The following is a 17,278-nucleotide window of genomic DNA, read 5'->3' as shown; positions in this document are numbered from 1 at the left end:
CTGTCTCCCCCTTTTAGACTGTGAGCCCACTGTTGGGTAGGGACTGTCTCTATATGTTGCCAATTTGTACTTCCCAAGCGCTTAGTACAGTGCTCTGCACATAGTAAGCGCTCAATAAATACGATTGATGATGATGATGATTATACCCAGCAGATATTTTTCTTATAACCACATGCCCCAATCTGGTGACTGAATATATCATTAGGTTAGTTCTGCTCCACTCAACCAAATTGGATTTTACGTTTCTGGAATTAGAAATCCAGTTTTATGGGGTAAGAAGGGAAGCTGCATAAGGTAGTAGTCCAGAGAAGCGAGTTGAACTGAAGGGCCAACTTGGAGGTCAAAATATAGTGTGAAGCTGCTCATCTTTCAGTTTCCTTGGCTCTCCTGATGGCTTTCTTTGGCATGCTACTCAGAGTTCAAGCCATTCAGTAGTCCTCTTGTTGCCAGTTTTATAAATGTCAAGTACATGATAAACTCAGAGAGCAAATTCAGATCTCTGGCTTCTCTTCCTCTTCACTTCTGCCATTCCTTACATTCGTACCCCAATCAGAGGGTCTAACTAAAGAGGAAAAGCAAGGTGATGAAATTAAATTCCGTTCATTTTACTGATTGCTAGCAGTTCAACTCAAATCAGTGGGGAGGGAAAATTGAACATGACAGAAGCAGGGTTCTGGGACTTATCTGGGTTTTCAATTATCTGGGTTATATATAGACCCCCCCCCCCCCGCAATTAATGGTTAATTGAGCATGAGGATGGACAGATGTCTGGTTTTATACCAGACAGTCCTGTTTTCAGCTGGCCTGTCCCTTGTCTGCTTCCAAAATGGAAGCAGACGCTTTGATGTCCTCTCTTCATTTTTAGTACGAAGCCTCCTGCCGCTATGTCCCACAGCTCAAAAGTTGGGCCTGACTTTGCCTGCACCTGGATGGGGAAACTGGAGGCTCCAGAGCATGTAGGGGGGCTTAGGGATCCCCACCAAAGAAATGTTTTAGGATTGAGTGAAAATCACCTCCTCTAGAAAAGGGCACCTGAGACGTCATCACAGTGTACCATGGGTTTACACGATGAGTGAGACATCATGCTCATCTCCTTGTCTAGCATTCTATATCTGTAATTTATTTACTTCTTAATTTATTTATATTAATGTCTGTCTCCCCCTCTAGACTGTAAGCTTATTGTAGGCAGGGAATGTGTCTGTTTATTGTTATGTTGTACTCTCCCAAGTGCGTGGTATAGTGCTCTGCACAGAGTCAGTGTTCAAGAAATATGATTTAATGAATGAATGAACATTTGGTGGGGGATCGTCAGTCGCCATCCTAGTGTAGCCATTGAATGTTCTTAAATTTTCAGAAATTGAGAGCTAGGTTTTCAGTGAAGGCACCAGAAAAGCACACACACACACACACACACACACACACACACCAAAAAAAAAAAAAAAAAAAAACAAACAAACCCCCAACTCTGCTAATAGGAAATTTCTCCTATTTCATTCTTTCCTAGCTGGCAGACATCCCTGCCATCATTTCATCATTATTATTATTATTCTCCATGCAGTAAGTACTCAATGAGTATGACTGATTGATGGATTGAGTATGACTCTGACTCTCAGGATCGTTTCCTTCTACTAGACTGTAAGCTCCTTGAAGGCAGAGATCATGCCTCCCAACTCTATTGCATTGAATCTTCCAAAACGCTTAGTACATTGCTCTGCACACAGTAAGCGCTCAAGACATACCATCGATTGATTAATACTCCCCTTCACGTGGTGTTCATACAAGCCAGTGAGGTACAACTCCTATCTGCACAATTCCCCTTCCAGGATTTATTTGAATAGGAGGAAATATAAAATGCAGTTCGAGATCAGTTTCTCAGAGTGAATTTACAAACTAGAGGAAACACCCCTTTCCTCTTGCTACCATGAGGTGAGAGAGATACTGGATTATTTTTAAGTGTCTGTTTCTCTTGTGCCAAGAATACAGGTAAGGTGTTTATGGGTCTCTGTTCATTCTTCATTCTTTCATTGAATCGTATTTATTGAGCGCTTACTGTGCGCAAAGCACGATACTAAGGGCTTGGGAGAGCACAGTATTACAACAAATAGACACATTCCTGCCCACATCGAGCTGTTTGCAAGATATGGGGTGGGATTCTACCAAAAACACAGTGAGATGTGAGAATTTCATTAGACACCTGATCCAAATCCAAAATGTCATCAGGAAACTCAGAGGTTTAGCTTCCATCTAATGTCACAAGGTAGTGAGGCTTAGTGGAAAGAGCCCGGGTTTAGGAGTCAGAGGTCGTGGGTTCTAATCCCGGCTCCGTCACCTGTCAGCTGTGTGACTTTGGGCAAGTCACTTCAGTTCTCTGGGCCTCAGTTACCTCAACTGTAAAATGGGGATTAAGACTGTGAGCCCCACGTGGGACAACCTAATGACCTTGTATCTACCCCAGTGCTTAGAACAGTGCTTGGCACATAGTAAGCTCTTAACAAATACCAACAGTATTATTATTATTATTATTATTATGCAATGTGTAGGTGGTGTTTCAAGTTTGTTTTTGAAGCAGATTTCAAAGCCATACTCTGTACACATCCAGGATGGTTTTTGATCAGTCAATCAATCGATCCATCAAACCCTCTCAGAAAGCTCTAATTTCAGGTCCCCAAGCCTTCCCAATGCAAAAGCAATGTCATCAAAAGAGGAATTATTTCACAGCTAGGTTTTGAAAAAAAAAATTAATGGTATTTACGATACCTATTAAGTGCTGTGCTCCAGGTACTACACTAAGCGCTGGGCTGGATGTGAGATAATTGGGTTGGACACGGTCCCTCTCTCTTTCCACTAAGCCACGCTGCTTCTCACACTAGTTTTGAAATGAATTCAAATTTTATATTGTTAGTGAGAAAAGAAACATTCCTTTTCTTCCCATCCAAAATCACCCTCGTGCATCCACCAGTCTGGGGAAGAATTCTTGGCCCATTGACAAAGACCAGTAGTTGTTATGAAGGGATGCCCGCCTACTTTAAAAGGCAGTTTTGAAATTTCTTTTAGAAATCCCTACTGATTTTCTTGCTTTCCAGAGCACTTAAACACAGCATCGGGAAGAGGAGTGTGGATAGCATAATGCACATATTCAGTACTATTAGCAGTTGCTGTGTAAATCTGCTTAGAATGAGAATTTGGAATCGATTCCAACTGCCTTTAAATACAAACCACCACAGCCTGTATAATAATCACGCAAGGGCATCAACTCAAGAGACTTGCCAGCAGAATAAATCTCACAAGTCTTATTAAATAAAAAAAAAAAATAGATTACCCCAAGGCCTTAGGTTTTGACTGTACACGGTCAGCCAACATTAATTTATTCTAACATGTCCTGAAGTCACGTACATTAAAAAGAGCATCTGCTTTCTCCAGAATGAAGTAAGGAAATTGGAATGCGAAGGCTAACTTTCATTTAATAAATAACGTGTGATTAAAGGAAGACAAACGTTCCCTCCTGTGCAGGCAAGTGGACTTCACCAACAGTGTGTGAGGTTCTGTGCATCCTCAAATGAGAAATGGGGAGGATTAATATGGCCTAGTAGAAAGAGCGCGGGTCTGGGTTCTAATCCCAACTCTGCCAGTGGCTTGCTGTGTGACCTTGGGCAGATCACTTAACTTCTCAGTGCCTCAGTTATCTCATCTATAAAATGGGAACTGAATCCTCCTCCCTCCAGCTTGGACCCTGAGCCCATATGGGACAGGCACCACGTCCAGCCTGATGAACCCGGATGAACCCGGATCTTCCCCAGAGCTGTTTGTTACAGAGTAAGCACTTAACGCCATAAAAAAATAAAGAAAAAACAGCCATAGCAAACTTGGAACTGGCCACAGTCCCCAGGTGACGGTAGGCTAGGTGGTTTGGTAAGAAGAGAGGTGCCGGGAGTATTGGATGCGACTCGAGGGAAAGCCAGCTGGTTTTTTCTCCTCTGCCAGCAACCGCGTGATCTGGCTGGAGGAGAAAATTTCACAGAGGGCAAAGGGAGGGCCACACCTAGTTAAGGATTCTGCAGAACAGATACAATCCCAGTGAGGTGGACATGGGGCACGGGGGTGGGCTTGCATAGAAAGAGGAGAGTCCAATCTAAATTTCCAGTCCAGCTTCGAATTGAGGCAGCCCCACTGTGTGTTTGGAGGAGGGCAGCGGGACCGTCTCTACCAATTCTATTACATCGTACTCTCCCAATCGTTCAATACAGTGCTCCGCACACAGTAAGCCCTTGCTCAATAAATATCATTGATTGATTGATTGGAATGGTCCTAGGTGACCTGTCTTACCCCAGATTGCCTCAGCTCTGGGATGCAGGGAGGGTCTATCCTTAGGCATAAAACCATTTATCTCCAATTTCTTCTCCACGTTGGCTTTAAACACCTCTACATGCCGAAAGCAGTTCCTTATTAATCAGATAACCGAAGGCAGTTTTAACTCATCTCTGGGCCTGGGCTGTGAACAAATAACATCCGCAGATGCATGAGTGAATGTCTGAAGATGAAATTCCATGATATGTGAATTAATTTCCTGTTATTAGTTCTTGTAGGCTCTGATATGCAGGACTGCATGCCAAGTGAAAGCAGCCAACGGAGCCTCGGTGTCGCACCAAATGGAAAACCCAGAATCAGAATCATCACCCACACCAAGGTAATTGATTTCACCTTAGAGTAAAAACAGCTTTTAGATGTTCTGATACCTATTCTGGTAGAAAAAAGAAAGAAACATATTATTAATGAGCAGGACCACCAGAAAGGCTTGTTTTATAAGCAGTGGGTAGATAAATTGGTGTGTTTCGTTTCACCTAAGACTGCGTATGCTGCAGTGAAATCCATTACATTTTCCATCATCTACCACTACATGTGAGCCCACTGTTGGGTAAGGACTGTCTCTATATGATGCCAACTTATACTTCCCAAGTGCTTAGTACAGTGCTCTGCACACAGTAAGCGCTCAATAAATACAATTGATGATGATGATTTCTCAAGAAAAGGAAACCACAAAACCGATGCCCAGACATTTCAACAGCTGTAACAATGGTCTTTCAAGCTGGAAAACATTTCTGATGGGAAGGCAGAAATTCCCACAATAAGTGAACACAAGAGAGAACTGTTGGATTTTATCATTTCAAAATATTGCCGGTTGCAGAACTCAGCAGCAAAATAGAACCTCCAGAGTGGCCTCTTCATGGAGTCTGGAAATGGTAAAAGGGCTCAGAAGGTTAAGGGGGTGCTTGCTCTCCTTCACAATTTCTGCCCCTCCTGTCTTTCATTTTACTTCTTTGGCTTAATTTGTATTTTCCTAATGCCTATCTCCAGTCAATAAAAGAGAGACCCTTATAGAGTAAGATATATTTCACTTTTTTTCAGAAGGTTAGCATAGCGGCAGTGTATTTCCAGGGTGAAGAATATTTGTATCTGCCTAATACGGTGGGAGTCTTTGAGTTTGGTCAGGGCCTCAAATATTACAGGTTGTCACTGAGGACTACAATTCTGGTTGTCTGATGACTGAGCCGGGGAAACAGCAATTCAGTGGGCTTTCCAATACCGAGTTCCTCAAGACTGTAAACTCGTCATGGGCAGGGAACATGTCTGCTAATTTTGTTGTACCATACCCTCCGAGAGCTTAGTAGAGTGCTCTGCACATAGTAAGCGCTCAATCAATAAATTGATTCTATGCGGCTCAGCTTTGCCCTCCTGGAGCTAGAGTGAGCAGATCCAAGTCTCCCTAGATGATGATTATGGTATTTGTTAAGCGCTTACTATGTGCAAAGCACTGTTCTAAGCACTGAACTAAGCCCATCAACCCACAAGCATGTCCTCGCCACCTCTGAAATCCAACTGCCAAGACAGGCATTCTGTGAGCGCAAGGATCCGGCACCAAGAGAGTTCACAACCTGGGAATTTAACTTTCACCCATATTTGGCTTCTACTCCCTGAACTGGGTAAAAGAAAAGCGAGGTTTGGACAGACTGACGGGATGGACTTTGCCCAGATGCCCAAAGATCAAATTGTAATGACAGATACTTCAACAGAACAGTTGACCTCTGAAAAAATATGACTTTGTTACTAATGCAATTCACACGAGAATTTTGCCGTGTGAGCCGGAGAAATGATTTTCAAGGACAACTAGGGTGAAGACAAAATGGAGACTGAGGAAAAGGTAAGGAAATTCCCATCTCTTATCACCTATGAGCTTAAAGGGCTCCATTAGTAATGGCCCTGGTGACCCTCAGGTGAAATGACACACTTTATAGGTTCCCGGAAAAAGACGCTTGCAAATCGGCAAGAGATGGCACCTTTCAAAAACCTGTTTCATGAAAAGTTATGTCATCCCTGCATTCAAAAGGGAGCAAGTAAATGTAGTGCCCCTATGAAAAGGCAATAGAACAGATGTAAAAATCTCTGTGACCACTGATGTTTGATATGGACTGTACTGGAGAGCAATGGCAGCCGTTTTAGTTCTCTTACCACAGCTCTCTGGAACACCTTAATAAACTAAGCATGGGAGATGCGGAACCAGCTTTCGAACACCTGGTCAAAATTCACCATTTCCATGGGCAGTAAGACTGGTTTGGGTGAAGGACAGAGCACGGTAGAGATAGAGAAAGTTTTCTTCCCTTTGAACAAGTCACCCAACTTCTCCGTGCCTCGGTTCCCTCAAATGCAAAATGGAGATTCAATACCCGTTCTCCCTCCAACTTAGACGGTGAGCTCCATACGGACCTGATTATCTTGTATCTCCCCCAGTGCCTAGAATAGCGCTTAGCACATAGTAAGTTCTTAACAAATACCACTATTATCATGACTATTATTGAGTTTAAAAATTCACATCATCACTCCATCTTCAGCCCCACAGCTCTTATGTCTATGTCGATAATTTATTTTAATAACTGTCTCCCCCTCTAGATTGTAAGCTCTTTGTGGGCCAGGAACACGTCTACCTCCTGTTGTACTCTCCCAAGTGCTTACAATGCTTACAGGTACAATGCTCTGCACCCAATAAGCACTAATAAATACCATTGATTGATTGATCATCCCAGACAGCCGTAATGACCTTAGTTTTCAACTACTAAATACACCCTGAAAATAGTGACATTTTGTACTGTTCAATAGTTCACGGTCATACTGCTACATGGACTAGAAACTGTTTCTTTAAAGATGCATAGGAATTCCCTTTCCTGAGTTAAATGCCTCAATTGTCTCCATTATGAAAAGCTAACCTTGAGAGCTACTACCATAAATCAATAATGAATACATCCTTCACTCCCCTTTGAGATTTGTGGTGTGATATTAAATTCCCTCACTTTATTCAGCAACAGAAACAATAGCCACACCATAAAATAGGACTTAAATGTTTAAAACTCAATCAATTACCCTCTCAAAACCATTCGTTCCTGAAAGAATCTGAGGCTTGTTCCTATAAAGACAATTAAAATAAGTGATTAAAGTATATCCTATGTAGCCAATTAAAGATTAAAGATTCATCTCAGCTATGTCTACGGGTATCCAGGCCAGTTGAAGTGAAGAGGTGAGGAATTAAGTTAATTTTATTCAAAGTGAGCAATCTGTATAATTCAAGTTTAAAAAGTCCCTCTTTGGAAAGAGATTTTTATGTCTACGTCGTCTGGATTGGTGTCTTAATTCCGGTTCCTTTTCACCTCATCTGGCCCCCTAGGTATGGGGCAATGAATATTTATGAACAATACTTGAATTTTTACCCAACTCCTGAGAGGGAAAATGTTTGCAGTCATTTTCAAGGACCTCCTTTCACTCTTCCCACCAGCTTTTAGATGGGTCGTAACTCCTTGAGTTTCAAGTCTCATTCCAGGCAGTCAAGGGAAACGGTGAGCAGATACCTCAACCGGCTTCTTCCTGTACCATCATCTACTGACACAAAGGACGGAGCGATATTGTCTGCATAAGGAAGAACACAGGGAAGTTTCATTCACGGTGGAGTCTCGTTTAATATTTACAAAGCAGAATGGTACTTTCTAATTTGAGCATTTCAGACATGTTGGGGCTTTCATACTGTTGAAGTTGGCACTTGGAGAAACTGTATAAAGATAGAGAAGTAAGAGAAATCGAGTGCAGCCCATCTGTCAGGCAAGAAAAAGAATCTTGGGAAAATCCCAGTAGTAACTGAAGGAACCATTTTAGATTTGTGGTGCAAGTGGTACTATCTAAAAGCGGTTTAATTTTCTTCAGTATTCTTGCTTTTAAATGGAGCAAACCGTTCCCTGATTTTCCCCAACCCCAGTCAGCTTTCATGATTCCACCTTCCCTTATCCCACTTATTCTTGGGTTTGTACAGAACATAAAATATGTGGACATTTTCATTTTATATTTTATTTCGGCTCAGTTACTCATAATTCTTTGATATGTATACCAATGACATTATTATTTTGAGGATATAAGCCATCAGAGGATTAGGGCCTGGCAGTGCACAAAGCCTAATTTAGCACTATGCAATCTATGTGCCGTAGAAAGTATCCAGGATTTCCAGGATGTAACCTCAGGCATTATCGATCGGCCGATCAATCATATTTATTGAGTGCTTACTATATGCAGAGCTCTGTACTCAGTACTTGGGAGAGCACATTACAACAAAGCTGGTAGACAGTCTAAAGGGGAGGCAGACATTACCATAAATAAAAAAAAATTATGGGTCTGTGCCTAAGTGCTGTGGAGCTGGATGTTGGGTGAAGAGAAGGTACAAAGGTACAAATGTACAGATTATTGGGTACAAATTCCTCCTGGCTTGGAATGCCCTCCCTCCGCACATCTGCCAAGCTAGCTCTCTTCCTCCCTTCAGAGCCCTACTGAGAGCCCACCTCCTCCAGGAGGCCTTCCCAGACTCAGCCCCCTCCTTCCTCTCCCCCTTTTCCCCCTCCCCATCCCCCCCCGTCTTACCTCCTTCCCTTCCCCACAGCACCTGTATATATGTATATATGTTTGTACATATTTATTACTCTATTTATTTATTTTACTTGTACATATCTATTCTATTTATTTTATTTTGTTAATATGTTTGGTTTTGTTCTCTGTCTCCCCCTTCTAGACTGTGAGCCCACTGTTGGGTAGGGACTGTTTCTATATGTTGCCAACTTGTACTTCCCAAGCGCTTAGTACAGTGCTCTGCACACAGTAAGCGCTCAATAAATACGATTGATTGATTTAGCCATAGCACAGCCATCTTCTTCAAAAAACCATCTTCTTCAAAACCCTTCTGACATCACATCTCCTCCAAAAGGCCTTCCTTGATGAATTTCTCATTTCCTCACCCAACTGCCACCTCAGCATATATGTATCACTTAGTCCCATAACACTTGCCTACGTTTTATGCCCGCACAATGATTTAAGCACTAACTTGCGTACATATCCCCTTTCCCTTTTTCCTCCTATTGGTAGATCATTTCCGCGTCTGTCTCCCCTGCTAGACTGTACGATCCTTGAAAGCAGGAATCCTTTCTATTAACAGTACTTTGCACATAGTAAGCACTTAATAAATGCCATTAATATTATTATTATTTATTTTATTGTGCTCACCATGCGCTTAGTACAGTTCTCTGTACCCTGAAGCCCAATAAATACTATTGATTGACTGATGGATTGCTGCCACCGGAAACCACCCCCTCTACCACTTATCAGCTGTTTGACTTTGGGCAAGTCACTTCACTTCTCTGTGCCTCAGTGACCTCATCTGGAAAATGGGGATTAAGACTATGAGCCCCACGTGGAACAACCTGATTACCTCGTATCTAGCCCGCGCTTAGAACATGGCTCGGCACATAGTAAGCACTTAACAAATACCAAAATTATTATTATTACCTTAGAGACAAAACGGTAGAAATGCTGTTTTTGCCACTGTGGCTAGTCAAGTCAATCGGTTGTATTTACTAATAATAATAATGTTGGTATTTGTTAAGCGCTTACTGTGTGGCAAGCACTGTTCTAAGCACTGGGGGAGATACAAGGTGATCAGGTTGTCCCACGGGGGGTTCACAGTCTTCATCCCCTACTGAGAGCCCTACTGAGAGCTCACCTCCTCCAGGAGGCCTTCCCAGACTGAGCCCCTTCCTCCCTTTCCCCCTCCTCCCCCTCCCCATCCCCCCCCACCTTATCTCCTTCCCCTCCCCACAGCACCTGTATATATGTATATATGTTTGTACATATTTATTACTCCATTTATTTATTTATTTCACTTGTACACATTTATTCTATTTATTTTATTTTGTTACTATGTTTTGTTTTGTTGTCCGTCTCCCCCTTCTAGACTGTGAGCCCACTGTTGGGTAGGGACCGTCTCTCTATGTTGCCAACTTGTACTTCCCAAGCGCTTAGTACAGTGCTCTGCACACCGTAAGCGCTCAATCAATACGATTGCATGAATGAATCCCCCTTTTCCAGATGAGGGAACTGAGGCCCAGAGAAGTGAAGCGACTCGCCCAAAGTCACACAGCAGACAGGTGGCGGAACCGGGATTAGAACTCACGGCCTCTGACGCCCAAGCCCGGGGTCTTGCCACTGAGCCACGCTGCTTCTCTATTGAGCTTATTGGGCGCTTCCTGTGGGCAGAGCACTGTACTGAGCCCTCGGGAGAGGACACTTCAACGATGAACGGACGCACGCCCTGCCCATCGTTGCAGCTGGGACTATGGGCCGCTACGGCAATTTCAAGGAGAAGCAGCATGGCTCAGTGGAAAGAGCCCGGGCTTTGGAGTCAGAGGTCATGGGTTCAAATCCTGGCTCCGCCAGTTGTCAGCTGTGTGACTTTGGGCAAGTCACTCAGCTTCTCTGGGCCTCATCTGGAAAATGGGGAGTGAGACTGTGAGCCCCACGTGGGACAGCCTGATCCCTCTGTAACCTCCCCAGCACTTAGAACAGTGCTTTGCACATAGTAAGGGCTTAATAAATGCCATTAAAAAAAAAAAGGAGCTCATGACACTCCTTATCCAGCCACTTATTTTTGAATTAAAGCAGAAGGACTCCGTAAGCCACGCAGGCTAAGGGTGCCTCCTGCTGTTAGTGAGGAGCCACCCAAAGGAGCTCACTTTCTCCTCCCCTGCTTTCTCCGGAAGATCCGTGCAAACCCTAGGCCCAGCGGGAAAAGACGCCAAACACATAAACGTCACTAGGTTCGAGCGGTAAGCGCGAAAAAAGAAACGGCATGGACGTAAACGGGATCGCAATCCAAAATGTCAGACTCTGCCCCCACGTTCAAAAGTTTCAATGGTTTAAAAAGGAGGTCAACTCCTCCTCTGGAAGTCCATGCGCCTGGTTAATCTCCTCCTGTCAGTCACATCGATGTTCCAATTTCCTTCCAGACATGAGGAAAACTTCATCTCACACCATGTGGGCTACAGCTTTCTAACTGTCCATATGGTAAACAGTCAAAATCACCCTGACATCCCTACCTCACTATCCTCTTTCAGTCAATTAATGGTATTTATTAAGCACTTACGGTGTGGAGAGCACTGTACTAAGCGCTTGGGAAAGTACATTACAAATAAGGACGCAGTGTGGCCAGGTGGAAAGAATACAGGCCTGGGAATCAGTGGACCTGGGATCTAATCCCAGCTCCACCATCATCATCATCATCAATCGTATTTATTGAGCGCTTGCTATGTGCAGAGCACTGTACTAAGCGCTTGGGAAGTACAAATTGGCAACATAGAGAGACGGTCCTTACCCAACAGTGGGCTCCCAGTCTAAAAGGGGGAGACAGAGAACAAAACCAAACATGCTAACAAAATAAAATAAATAGAATAGATATGTACAAATAAAATAAATAAATAAATAGAGCAATAAATATGTACAAACATATATACATATATACAGGCGCTGTGGGGAAGGGAAGGAGGTAAGATGGGGGGGATGGAGAGGGGGACGAGGGGGAGAGGAAGGAAGGGGCTTAGTCCGGGAAGGCCATGTATCTGCTGTGTGACCTTGGGCAAGTCACTTAACTTTTCTGCACTGGTTACCTCATCTGGAAATGGGAATTAAGAGGCCTTCCCAGACTAAGCCTCTCTTTCCTCAGCTTCCCCTCAGTGTTGCCCCGACTCACCCTCTTTGCTCTACAGCACTTGTGTTTATATGTGCATATCTGTAATTCTATTTATTTATACTGATGCCTGTATATGTTGCCAACTTGTACCTCCCAAGCGCTTAGTCCAGTGCTCTGCACACAGTAAGCGCTCAATGAATACGATTGATGATGATGATGATGTCAAATGCAGCGAATTCCCAAGGGCCGGCGTGAGCAGACGCGTGGCTCTTCAAATCTACGCGGGAACGTATGTGGATGTCAAATGAGAACATGAACAACCAGGATGCAATCAATAACAGTTTTTTGGGGAGCCCAATTTTGATGCGAAGTGGTTAATACTTACCCGATTAACGAAGGGGCTCCCCTGCTTAACCCCAAACCCGATGTCAGCGAGGACTGACCAAGAACGTGGTACTAGGAAGAGGCCGGAAAGACAAGAGTGTCTCCTAGGAGCTCAAAATGCAGGAGCCAGGTTTGGTCACAGTGCTTGGAAATGCCTTGACGGCCTCCAATATAGTAAATAAAATAGGACGATGCCATACAGTACAGGTAGGGAAAGCTGCCAAATCCTGAGAATATTTCTTTTTACGGCGGTTGGACTGGGCCCTCGGCCAGAAAGACACCCTTTGCTTCATTTTTTTCAGTTGAAATGGTTTCCGCATCTGAGGTTCGTACTTTAATTTGATACAAAAGGGGCGCTCTTTAAGTAGCTTGAAAAACCTAGTAACAGGCCAGTTTCTGCGTGGAGTAGCTTCTTTTTTAATTAAGAATATGTTCCCTATTTTAATGAACCTGGACTTTCTAAATGTCTAAAAGAGTAATTCAGGAGCACTTAACATGCTCTTCCTCCCTCGGTGTCCCCCTCTACATCCTTTGAGGAGATGATTTTTAGCCTGTGAGCCCGCTGTTGGGTAGGGACTGTCTCTATATGTTGCCAATTTGTACTTCCCAAGCGCTTAGTACAGTGCTCTGCACATAGTAAGCGCTCAATAAATACGATTGATGATGATGATGATGAATGAGGTTCATTTTTTTATGTTTGTTGAGCACTTACTAGGGAAGCGATGTCGCTTATAGGCCAGGAGTCGGAAGGATCTGGGTTCTCATTTTGGGTTCTGCCACTTGTCTGCTGTGTGGCCTCGGGTAAGTCGTAATTTTCTGTTCCTCCATTACCTCATCTGTAAAATGGGGATCAATAATAATAATAATAATAATAATAACGATGGCATTTGTTAAGCGCTTACTATGCGCAAAGCACCGTTCTAAGCGCTGGGGAGGATACAAGGCGATCGGGTTGTCCCACATGGGGCTCACAGTCTTAATCCCCATTTTACAGACGAGGGAACTGAGGCACAGAGAAGCTAAGTGACTGGCCCAAGGTTGCACAGCTGACAAGTGGCGGAGCTGGGATTTGAACCCAAGACCTCTGACTCCCAAGCCCGTGCTCTTTCCACTGAGACACTGGAACAGAGACTGCGTCCCACCCCATTTGCTCGTCTCCACCCCAGCGCTTAGTACAAGGCCTCGCTCATAGTAAGCGCTTAACAAATAAAGTATTGTTACTAGCGATGCTTCGGAGAAGCAGCGTGGCTCAGTGGAAAGAGCCCGGGCTTTGGAGTCAGAGGTCACGGGTTCAAATCCCCGCTCCACCAGTTGTCAGCTGTGTGACTTTGAGCAAGTCGCTTCACTTCTCTGGGCCTCAGTTCCCTCACCTGGAAAATGGGGATGAAGACTGTGAGCCCCCCGTGGAACAACCTGATTGCCTTGTAACCTCCCCAGCACTTAGAACAGTGCTTTGCACATAGTAAGCGCTTACTAAATGCCATTGTCATTATTATTATTTTTATCTGACATTGTTCGTTGTTCAGTGCAGTTTCCTTAACCTCGAAGGAACCGTGTCTTGGCATTAGTTAAGGCAGAAACCAAATCAAGTCGTCTGGTGGACAATCAATCAATCAATCAATCGTATTTATTGAGCGCTTACTGTGTGCAGAGCACTGTACTAATCAATCAATCAATCAATTGTATTTATTGAGTGCTTACTGTGTGCAGAGCACTGTGCTAAGCACTTGGGAAGTACAAGTTGGCAACATTTAGAGACGGTCCCTACCCAACAGTGGGCTCACAGTCTAAAAGGGGGAGACAGAGGACAAAACCAAACATACTAACAAAATAAAATAAATTGAATAGATATGTACAAGTAAAATAAATAAACAAATAAATAGAGTAATAAATATGTACAAACATATATACATATATACAGGTGCCGTGGGGAAGGGAAGGAGGTAAGAAGGAAGCCAACCAAAACAAACTAAACGTACTAACAAAATAAATAAATAAATAAATAAATAGATAAATAAATAAATAATAAATAAAATAAAATAAAATAAAATAAAATAAAATAAAAATAAAACAAGTTTTCTAGAACTCTGCAACTGGGGGCGTCTGTGTGGCTTAACTGTTCCTCAGAGAAGCGTCCCCCCGGGAGCAAGTGAAGGGAAGGAACGCGTCGGAGTTTTTGAGAGGAGGTAAGCACGTTGATGCTGTTGCGGCCCCATGTGCCCAGTCCATTTCCTAAAGCGTTTCTCCCAGCGCCATGTAGGGAAGGAGAGAGGCCGCAAAGGCGCAATTTGACCTCTCTTATTCGTTATTCATTCAATTGTATTTATTGAGTGCTTCCTGTGTGCAGAGCACTGTACTAAGCACTTGGAAAGCAGCAAGAGCACAGGTTTGGGAGTCACAGGACCTGGGTTCGACTCCCGCCTCCGCCACTTGTCTGCTATGCCACCTTGGGCAAGTCACTTCACTTCTCTGGGCCTCGGTTATCTCATCCTTAAAATGGGGATTAGGACCGTAAGCCCCATGTGGGACAACAGATAGCTATAATTCTATTTATTCTGAGGGTTTTGACCCCGTCTCCGGGTTTTGTTTTGTTGTCTGTCTCCCCCTTCTAGACGTGGGCCCGTTGTTGGGTAGGGACCGTCTCTACATGTTGCCGACTTGGACTTCCCAAGTGCTTCGTACAGTGCTCTGCACACAGTAAGCGCTCGATAAATACGATTGAATGAATGAATGAATGACAACCTGATTTTACCGTGTAACAACCCTAGCACTTAGAACAGTTCTTGGTGCTTAGTCAGTGCTTGGCAAATACCCTGATGATGATGATGATTATTATTATATTATAATATTATATTTATATTATATTATGATATATATTATATTGATATATATATATTATGATATTATATTTATTATTCTATTTGTTTTATTAACGATGTTGTAGATCTATAATTCTATTTATCTATTTTAATGCTATTGATGCCTGTCTACTTGTTTGGTTTTGTTGTCTGTCTCCCCCCTTCTAGACTGTGAGCCCATTGTTGGGTAGGGATATGCTTCCAACTTGTACTTCCCAAGCACTTAGTACAGTGGTCTGCACACAGTAAGTGCTCGATATTCATTCATTCATTCAGTCGTATTTATTAATAATAATAATAATAATGGCATTTGTTAAGCGCTTACTATGTGCAAAGCACTGTTCTAAGCGCTGGGGAGGTTACAAAGTGATCAGGTTGTCCCACTCATAGTCTTCACCCCCATTTTACAGATGAAGTAACTGAGGCCCAGAGAAGTTAAGTGACTCGCCTAAAGTCACACAGCTGACAATTGGCAGAGTCAGGATTCGAACCCATGACCGCTGACTCCAAAGCCCGGGCTTTTTCCACTGAGCCATGCTGCTTCTCTTATTGAGTGCTTCTCAACTGAGCACTTCTTATTGAGCTGCTTCTCTTATTGAGCGCTTACTGTGTGCAGAGCACTGTACTAAGCACTTGGGAAGTAAAAGTTCATTCATTCACTCATTCAATCGTATTTATTGAGCGCTTACTGTGTGCAGAGCAGTGTACTAAGCGCTTGGGAAGTACAAGTTGGCAACATATAGAGACGGTCCCTGCCCAACAGTGGGCTCACAGTCTAGAAACAATAAATACGATTGAATGAATGAATGAATGAATGAAAGTGAGGCCGGGCGGTGAAGCAGCGTGGCCTAGTGAGCACAGGCTTGGGAGTCAGAGGTCATGGGTTCTAATCCCAGCTCCGCCGCATGTCTGCTGTGTGACCTTGGGCAAGTCACTTGACTTCTCTGGGCCTCAGTTACCTCATCTGTAAAAGGGGGATTGAGCTCCTCGTGGGACAACTTGATTACCTTGTATTCCCCCCCGCCCGCCCAGCGCTTAGAACAGTGCTTGGCATATAGTAACGGCTTAACAAATACCATTACCATCATCATCATGAAGGAGGCCTTCCCACACTGAGCCTCCCTTTTCCTCTGCTCCTCCTCCCCTCCCTATCGCCCCAACTCCCTCCCTCTGCTCTACCCCCTCCCCCGCCCCACAGCACTTGTGTATATTTGCACATATTTATTATTCTATTTGTTTTATTAATGATGTGTATAGATCTATAATTCTATTTATCTATGTTGATGCTATTGATGCCCGTCTACTTGTTTGGTTTTGTTGTCTATCTCCCTCCTTCTAGACTGTGAGCCCCTTGTTCGGCAGGGATTGTCTCTATCATTTGTTGCCGAATTGTACTTTCCCAGCACTTAGTACAGTGCTCAGAGCACGGGATTGGGAGTCAGAAGGCATGGGTTCTAATCCGGACTCTGCCATTTGTCTGCTGTGTGACTTTGGGCAAGTCACTTAACTTCTCTGTGCTTCAGTGACCTCATCTGTAAAATGGGGATTAAGACTGTGAGCCCTACGTGGGACAACCTGATCACCTTGTATCCCCACCCCCCCAGCGCTTAGAACAGTGCTTGGCACATAGTAAGCGCTTACCAAATGCCTTTATTAGTATTATTATCACGCTGTCTGATTGTACTTTCCAAGCGCTTAGTACAGTGCTCTGTCTCTGTTGCCAAATTGTACTTTCCAAGTGCTTAGTACAGTGCTAGGCAAACAGTAAGTGCTCAATGAATATGATTGAATGAATACGATTGAGTGAATAAGATTGAATGAATGGATATTCTGCGCACATTTATAGCTATAATTCTATTTATTCTGACAGTTTTGACACCTGACTACATGTTTCACTTTGTTGTCTGTCTCCCCCTTCTAGACTTTGAGCCCATTGTTCGGTAGGGATTGTCTCTATCATTTGTTGCCGAATTGTACTTTCCCAGCACTTAGTACA

This window comes from Tachyglossus aculeatus, chromosome X3 (assembly GCF_015852505.1).
Source record: "Tachyglossus aculeatus isolate mTacAcu1 chromosome X3, mTacAcu1.pri, whole genome shotgun sequence".
NCBI classification, from domain to species: domain Eukaryota; kingdom Metazoa; phylum Chordata; class Mammalia; order Monotremata; family Tachyglossidae; genus Tachyglossus; species Tachyglossus aculeatus.
The sequence above is the reverse complement of the archived record's forward strand: the minus strand, read 5'-3'. Positions refer to the sequence as shown.